Below are 8,231 nucleotides of genomic sequence, written 5' to 3'. Positions count from 1 at the left end.
TCTCACAAGTAATTGCCTTATAAAACCACTTAAAAACATGGACAAATCCTTTGAACACAAGGACCTTAGAAAAAACTTTGAAAATCTTGAGGTAAACTCTTTATAAAGAATTTGACCATCTTCTAAATAAACATTCTTTGCACCACCTCCGCGTGTACGCATGTGTGATATCTGTTTAGAGTCTGTATGAATCATCCTTCTCCTCAAAGACACCCTGTACAGAGCAGCTAATAACCATTGGCCCGCAGAAAGGAAAGTCTTATCATAGGCAATTAGAACAGATAGGAAGATAATTAATGCCTTGTGGATTCCCGGCAATACAGAGAGGAATGTGAGCATGGGGATTGAATTGAACAGGCTTTATTTGAATGAACAACGAGAGGATGGTTATAGTGTGTAATTTCTTTTAACCTAGAGTGATAACTTGCTAAAATTGCCTGTTCTTTCTTCAGGGGGGTTGGACTCTGGCTGGCCAACCCCAGTGGTGTGAAATCCAGCCAAGCAAAATATTTCAGGACATATTATTGGACCAGACTTTGAAAAGGCCTCAGCACTCAGCGCTCAGTAGCCAGAATTTTCGGTGGTCCTATTCATGATATTTCATTGTGCTGAGATCTATGGAAAATGTGGGCTCTTTAATTACATGCCTATTTGGAAGCTGCTGGGCACTCAGCCCCAGTGGAAATGTTTCTTTTTGGCTTATGGAACAAATTTAGGGGTGAAATGAATAGGCAGGAGGTTTAAAACAAACAAAAGGGAGTTTTTCTTCACTCAGCGCACAGTCAACCTGTGGAACTCTTTGCCAGAGGATGTGGTGAAGGCTAGGACTTTAACAGGGTTCAAAAAAGAGCTAAATAGATTCATGGAGGTTAGGTTCATCAACGGCTATTAGCCAGGATGGGTAAGGAATGGTGTTTGTCTGGATATGAGTGACAAGGAAGAGATCACATGAGGATTACCTGTTGTGTTCCCCACTTCTGGGGCATCTGATACTGGCCACTGTTGGCAGACAGGATACTGGGCTAGATGGATTTTTTGTTTGACCCAGTATGGCCGTTTTTATATATGGTGTGTCTACACTGCAATCAGAGGAGTGACTCCAGCATGGCGGACACAATTGAGCTAGTGTGGATAACAGTAACAACAATGCTGCTTTTGCAAGGGTGGTGGTGTAACCCACACACCTAGGGTGCGTCTAGACTGGCAAGATTTTGCACAAAAGCGGTTGCTTTTGTGCAAAAACTTGCCAGCTGTCTACACTGGCCGCTTGAATTTGCGCAAGAACACTGACGTTCTAACATAAGAATTCAGTGCTACTTGTGAAAATACTTTGATGCTCCAACGTCAAAGAATACTTGCGCAAGAGGGCCAGTGTAGACAGGCACCTTAATTTTTTGCGCAAGAAAGCCTGATGGCTAAAATGTGCAAAAGCGCATCTATACTGGGCACGGATGCTTTTGCGCAAAAGCCCTTTTTGCGCGAAAGCATCAGTGCCAATCTAGATGCTCTTTTGCGGAAATACTTTTAACGGAAAAACGTTTCCATTAAAAGTATTTCCGCAAAATCATGCCAGTCTAAACCCAGACCTAGTGTGGTTCACTGACCCATAAAGTGGCACCTGGCCCACAGCAACAGCTAAGACCTCTATAGCACGGGCTGGGAGCCAGCTGGCTTTTAGCTCAGAGGGTAGAATCTCCTATACTCAGCTTCAGAGGTCCCAGGTTCAAATCCACCTGGTGGGTGGTTACAGTAGCGCAGGCTAGCAGCTCAAGTATGTGCCCAGCTTGTGCTTTGGTAGCTTCCCTAGATCAAAGCTAGCTGAAGTATGTCTTTGTAGTGTGGGCTTACCCAGAGCAGGTTTCACAAATATTAGATTTGTACCCTCCCAAGTCCTTCAACATCTTCTTCCCCAGAGCAGTACAATTAAGAACAAGATAACAGGTCAACAAAATAAAAACAAAGCACATTTTTTCCCCCTAGAATGTTCCATTTTGCAAATTTCTGGGGAAATGACAGTTAAGTACATCTCTCTCAAGGGCAGCCAGATTAGTCTGATTCTTCAAAAGCAACGAGGAGTCCTGTGGCACCTTAAAGACTCGCTGATTTATTTGGGCATAAATTTCTGTGGGTAAAAACCACTTGGTCAGGTGCATAGAGTCAAGTACATAGAGAAACAATGGGTGAGGTAATATCTTTTCTGGACCAACTTCTGCTGATGAGAGCGACAAGACTGTGAACCACACAGAGTTCTTCTTCAGGTCTGGGAAAGACGGGTCCAATCAAAGATATTACTTCTTCCACCTTGTCTCTCGCTTTGGTTACAGAAATACATATAACAGTAAAATATACAGACAGACTAAAGAACACCATTTTGTAAAGTGATTGCCCCATAAAATTTAACACAGCAAAGGCCAGCTACGTTAGCCATCCTTGCCGGGAAACATTCCAGAAGCAAAAATCCCATTTGTGCCGTGAGCTACAGCATTACGCTGACACCGGTCTCGGGAGTGCCAGGAGGAATGCTGGTTCGGCTGGCTCAGCTTGTTTTCTGATTTCCCTCTGAAGTTGCTTCATGCAACATGTTGTTTTATAGGTGAATATTGCATGAGATTTATCATATAATACTATTGCCACCTGCCAGGACAGAAACAGGAATGGACCCTCGAGTTCGTTGTGATTGTGATGGTGCAAAGGAAGCAGAATTTCCCCTGATGGGCATGTTTCCCTCAACATCTGGATTTCACAATGGAAACTACAGCTCTGAAATCTATCACTGGAAGTCACTTCACCTGCAACCCCCACAAGCGTTGGTTAGTAGATTGGGACTGGAAGGGACCTTCTTGTTGACTGAGTCCTGTCCCAGGCTATCACAAACAATCCCATCATCTAATCCTATTTATGGGCTTCTTTCGAGCTCCTTCTGAAAGCTAGTGAGCTTGTTCTCCCCACTCCCCCAATACTATTCCAGCATGCCACTCCCTGAAAATCCTCTTCTAGTTTCCTATTTAAATTTATTCATGGCCAGTTTATATCTGTTTGCGTGTGTGCCGATGTAACGCCGACAGGTGGAACCAAACTTGGGCCGGAACCTGGCATCGCTGGAGTTTAGTCCAGGTGTCTCTACCACCTGAGCTAAAAGCCAGCTGCCTCTCAGCTAAGGCTGTGGAGCAAATTCATGAGTTTCTCTGTAAGTGGCCTAAGTACTATTACATGGGACAACACACCACCCCCAGAAGGTGTGTGGGTTACACCAAAACTGTACTTCACCTTAAATAGCTTTTCACCCTCCCTGATGTTTACTTCTAGTCCCAGGATGTATTTACAGAGGGGGGATCATATGCTCCCCCCCCCCCCCCCCCCGGCTTTGTTTTGCAAGGCTAACCAAAGTTAATTTAGTCTCTATTCATAAAATAGGTCCTCCATTCCCCCGAACGTCTTCACAGCTCTCCTCTGCACCTGTGCCAGCTTGAACTAGTCTTTCTTGGGCAAGACAGAAAGACTGAAGGAACAAGCCGCACATGGCAGATGCTAGTTGTGACACATAACAATACTACTGGGATATACTCAGACACCGCATTGAGGGGGGGGGGGGCGCGGTATAGGGACCTGAATAGAATATGTCCGCCTGTACTCATCTACTATGTCTTGTCTTACTTCAGTTGTAATCTCTTTGGAACAGGGACCTTCATTTTGTTCTGTTTGGACAGCTCCTAACAGAGTGGGGTTCTAGCTGATGGTCACAGCTCCTAAGAGCAACTTCAGCACAAAAACATTTTTTTTTCGTGTTCTTGTTAAATATTTAATCAGAATTGGATCAGAGACGAGGTTATGAGGCCAAGTGGTGCCCCCCCCCCAAACCTGGTGGTAAAGCTCTAATTCTGACTTGTCTTAAGTGAATGTACATGTGGGATCACTATAACTGGCTCATACTACAAAATTCAGATGGGCACCTGAAGTTATTGAGATCTGGGATTCTGCTTCAGACCAGTAAAAAGAATAGACAGAGACCATCTGCAATATCCATGTCTGAGTTCTAGTTCCAAATACCAACATTGTTCCACAATGGTCAAGTGTTGGCCCAAGGTTCAAACCTATTTCTAATTGTATAGCAGAACATGCATGAGAGGTACTAGAAGCTGCTGCATTTTGAAAAGGGGGCAAAATCTTACATTGGCTGCTGCAACGTGGTCAGCCTTGAAAGAAGAGTTAATCCCAAAAGCACCCATTGAGCAAAGGAAGGAAACAAGGCCAGAACCAAGGGTGGACATGGCAAGGGGGATAAAGTGAAGGGGGTGATGTGGTTGTAGCCAGACAGCACATTCTGGGGTGGACAATGAGGATGGAATCTGAACGGTACATGAAATTCCATTTGTCTGTGTAGTTTGTAACAGAAACGTTCAGTTTGTATGGCATCCAATGGGAGGAGTCCTTCCTGAACAGCATAAAACCGAACCCATTGTTTGACTACATCACCCTACTGAGTTGCTTGGCACAATTATAGGTTTCAGACTAAAGTTAGAAATTACATGTCATAAATCATTATTTATGCAGCGAGCGAGTAAATAGGGTGAGTTATAATAAAGCTTACCCAGTGTCAGTGGGTCAACCTTACTTTAATTGATGCACAAGGATTGAGGGAGATACAGTGGCAAGAAGCCAGGACACAATCCCATCACCCCTGGAAATGTTTATCCTCCTCGTTCAATTCCCTTGAATAAGGTCAGTGGTTTCTGTGGACCATATACCATGAGCAGTTCACACGTATCCAATAACAGGTACATAAGGAAACACCAAAGTGGTGTTCTTGCTTCCAGGGGTGCAGTACAATGTTCCTCAGATTAAACATCTTGACAGACCTTGACCTGAAATTCTAGGTTTTTTTTTTTTTAATTTGGGGGGCTTACAAATCACAGGGAGGACTTCCTTTAACAAACCACTGAAGTCAATGGATGTAGTTTTCCACTGTGCTAAATAGTGACTATCTTGCATTGTTTTGATGGAGACAAGATTTATGTTATGCCTCCTTGCATAGGGAAATCTGAACACAGCACTTTTTGGAGCTGGGAGCTTCTTGGAAGTAGAGATTGTCCATGTTATTTTAGCACGGTTTCTTTCAGAAAAATGCTGTTAACGGTAGTTATATATGGACGCAGCCTTAAACCATAACACATATTAAGGCTTCATACTTGGTCTCTGCAGGAATCTGAACAATTTACTGTTTGAGGATAATTAGTGGGCTATTGCAATTCTGCCATCCTGGCTCACCATGAGTACTGCCTTCATCCATGTCTAGTCCCATTGATTTCAATGGAGTTACTCGTGGAATACTACTTGGGCCATGTAAAGGATGCGAACTGGGGACCCAGTTGTGTTCAGTTGTAAACATGGTTGAATACTGAACATGTGTTGCTTGTGCTCTGGAGTAAAATTGACCCAATATATTTATCATTTTTATGTTGGCAGGAGTTGTTCTAGTACAAGGATGGAATTGCCAAGGTGGAACTAGGGAGCCATGGGATGGAAAAAGACAAAAGAAAATGTAGATTGTGTATCAGTGGACAATTCATACCAGAGAAATATTTAGGACTGAAGAGTCTCCCAGAGAAAGGAACAAAAACACGGTTGGCAACAGTATCGTTAATCTTGCCTAGCCCTTTCTATGAACACCTTCTCTTTCCAACTAGTTATAGCTTTGCCAAATGTGTGACTCGACTAGAGAAAAATTCAGGGCATTGCAATACAGGAGACCAACCTCTACTTTCAAAGGGATGAGTTAGAGCATACATGCTCAACTTGAAGGTCATGAATGAGTGTCAGACGGCTGAGACTAATATGCCCTTCTGATATTGCTAAACGGGAGAGGATCCCAGAGGAGTCTCAGCCTGTGAAATACAATTTTTTCCACAGTGAGCTGGGACTCAGAACTACTGGGTGAGGTGACTTGCTAGGTCTTTGCACCACTAATTGTCTATGATGTTATAATAAACCATTTGCATGGATGTACTTTACATCTGAAGAGCTTAATAGACTTTCACATAGACGGGTTAATGTTCTATCCCCATGTTACACATGGGGGGTATCAAGGCAGGGAGAGATTAAGTGTCTTTCCCCAAATCACCAAGCAAGTCAGTGGCTGAGATGGGAACCAAATAGAAGTTGCCCAACTCTCAGATCCTCTCTGTTCTAACCGTTGGAAAATGAAGTTCGTCTCTGTAATGACACAGCATGTTAGAACTAAAACAACGTGCTTAGGTTGCATTTTAGGCATGGAACAATATTCTTGTTCTGCCTGTACTGCCTGCGAGGCGCTTGCCTGAGATCGTAAGCGTGCTGAACAAGTCCCTCTCAGCTACCACTTGTTTGATGATGTTCATGAGAAACCAGGTCACATGGGCCAGAAAATTTCAACTTCCTAACAGAAGTTGTGCCAGTGGTGTTCTGCTGCTTCCCAGGGAACACGCAGACCTAGATTGCCATGTCTTCATCTTTTGGAAATGCAATGGCTTGTTTGCATTCCCTGATGCAAGCAGTGTCTTTTCATGCCAGCCTAGCCTGAGGGTTGTGGAGGCTGAGAGAGAAAAGCAGGGAGGACAAACTGATCCCCAAAGGATCACCCTGATAGGCTCCTTTCCCTAGGGAAGATTCCCCACAGTGTGATAGAGTTGGGCCATCACAGTTTGGTGATTGTGTGAGTTCAGGGCTAGCAATAGACTTTGCCAGGCCTTGGGCTATATGTGTGTGGGGGGGAGAAGGCTTGGCTCTGACACACTTAGAAGGGGCAGAGCTCAAGCAGATGGGGTGGGGCTTAGGACAGAAGGGGTGGGGCTTGGGACAGAAGGCGTGGGACTTGGCATGTTATGCAAAGTCCAGCAGCGATACAAAGGGACCAGGCCTCCAGCTGCTGGTTTGCCAAATTGCCAGGGCCTGGGACAACTGCCTCCTTTCCTCCTCTACACCACCCCTCTCAGCAGACCTGTCTGGGGTTTAGTTGGGGTGGGGGCTAGGAACTATGACACCTGCCCAGTGTTGAAAGCGTCAATCTGCTCAGGGAGTGTGAGTTAGACAGAGGCTTGCTCCAGTTTGGGGAGGCTCAGTGAGTCCTAGAACCAAAGTTAGCCTGAAAGCCTGGTCTAGGCTGAAGCTTATATAGTTTGGAATATTCCCTCCAGCCCTGAAAGACTTACATTAAGCCTGCTCCAGCTCCGGAAGACATAAGGCAGTTTGGGGCCAAAGTGAACCTGGTTTAGGCCGAAACCTCATTCCGCCCTTGAAAGACTTAAGTGCAGCCCAGAAGCCACTAGCTTGGAAAAATGACCAGTCAGATTGGACAATGGCCTGGGAAGAGGTTAATTTATTTTAAGGTGATATTGTGGAATGGTTGTTATAGGAAATGTTGTCTCACTGCTGTCTGACATGGTAAAATACATTCAAGCTCACGTCTAACAGATTTTTGTGACTTAGAGAAAGTCCCTAAAATGATCAAACAAATGTGACAACTTTGACATACTCCAGATTCCTGGAGCCTTCTTCAATTCACCAAGATGTAAAAACTGTGCATTATAAACACAGCTACGTGGAGGTAAGTGGATAGGTCAATTTGAGCAGATGAAATGTCATTATGGTGACTTCAAGTTAAGACAATTATTTCACTGAATTATCATGCCATTTACCGAATACCTCAAAGAGCCTTCTAATTGCTAAAGTTAAAGCTGGTAATTATGATGTAAAAATAAATCTTACAGCTCGATTTAGCTTTGCCAAAACGGCTAAGATTGATCCAGAGCCAATGCAGTGAATGAAGAAAATCCAACACACGATCTCACATTTTTTTTACTACTATTTGTTCATTGTGTCTTTCTCCATCCTCCCTCATATTAACATATTTGTCAGCTGTCCAAAGAATAAGATTAGAACTCTACTGCAAATTCATATCTATTATTTTGTTTATAAGAGAAACTCAAAAGGTGCTTTATACATCAAGGTTTATGATCTTTGAATGTAAAGATAATTGTTAGGAGACAAAGTTTTAGTTACTGAAAAAGTAAAGTAGACTCAGTTTTCCAATGAATAATGGATTTTTTTTTAAAGAATGTACACACTTTTCACCAAAAAATTCATGTTGTCTGAAAAATCAACTTTTTGCTATTAGAAAAAAAGCCCTAACTGATCATAAATACAGGAGACCCATTTGTTCAGGATTTAAGAAGGGTTCATTTCCATTCCTGGCTGAA

General features: G+C 43.5%; 1 long non-coding RNA gene across 1 annotated transcript; it reads left to right on the top strand.

Annotated features, from left to right (window-relative positions):
* Positions 1-4,397: 4,397 nt before the first annotated feature.
* Positions 4,398-6,024, top strand: LOC142830025 (uncharacterized). The gene is made up of 2 exons (XR_012905035.2): positions 4,398-4,719; positions 5,464-6,024. It is a non-coding gene; the product is annotated as an uncharacterized LOC142830025 (long non-coding RNA).
* The last annotated feature ends 2,207 nt before the right edge of the window (positions 6,025-8,231 follow it).

The sequence above is a fragment of the Pelodiscus sinensis genome, chromosome 6 (assembly GCF_052426305.1).
Source record: "Pelodiscus sinensis isolate ZL-2025 chromosome 6, ASM5242630v1, whole genome shotgun sequence".
NCBI lineage: Eukaryota > Metazoa > Chordata > Testudines > Trionychidae > Pelodiscus > Pelodiscus sinensis.
Note: the sequence above shows the minus strand (reverse complement) of the source record. Positions and strands in the feature narration are given on the sequence as shown.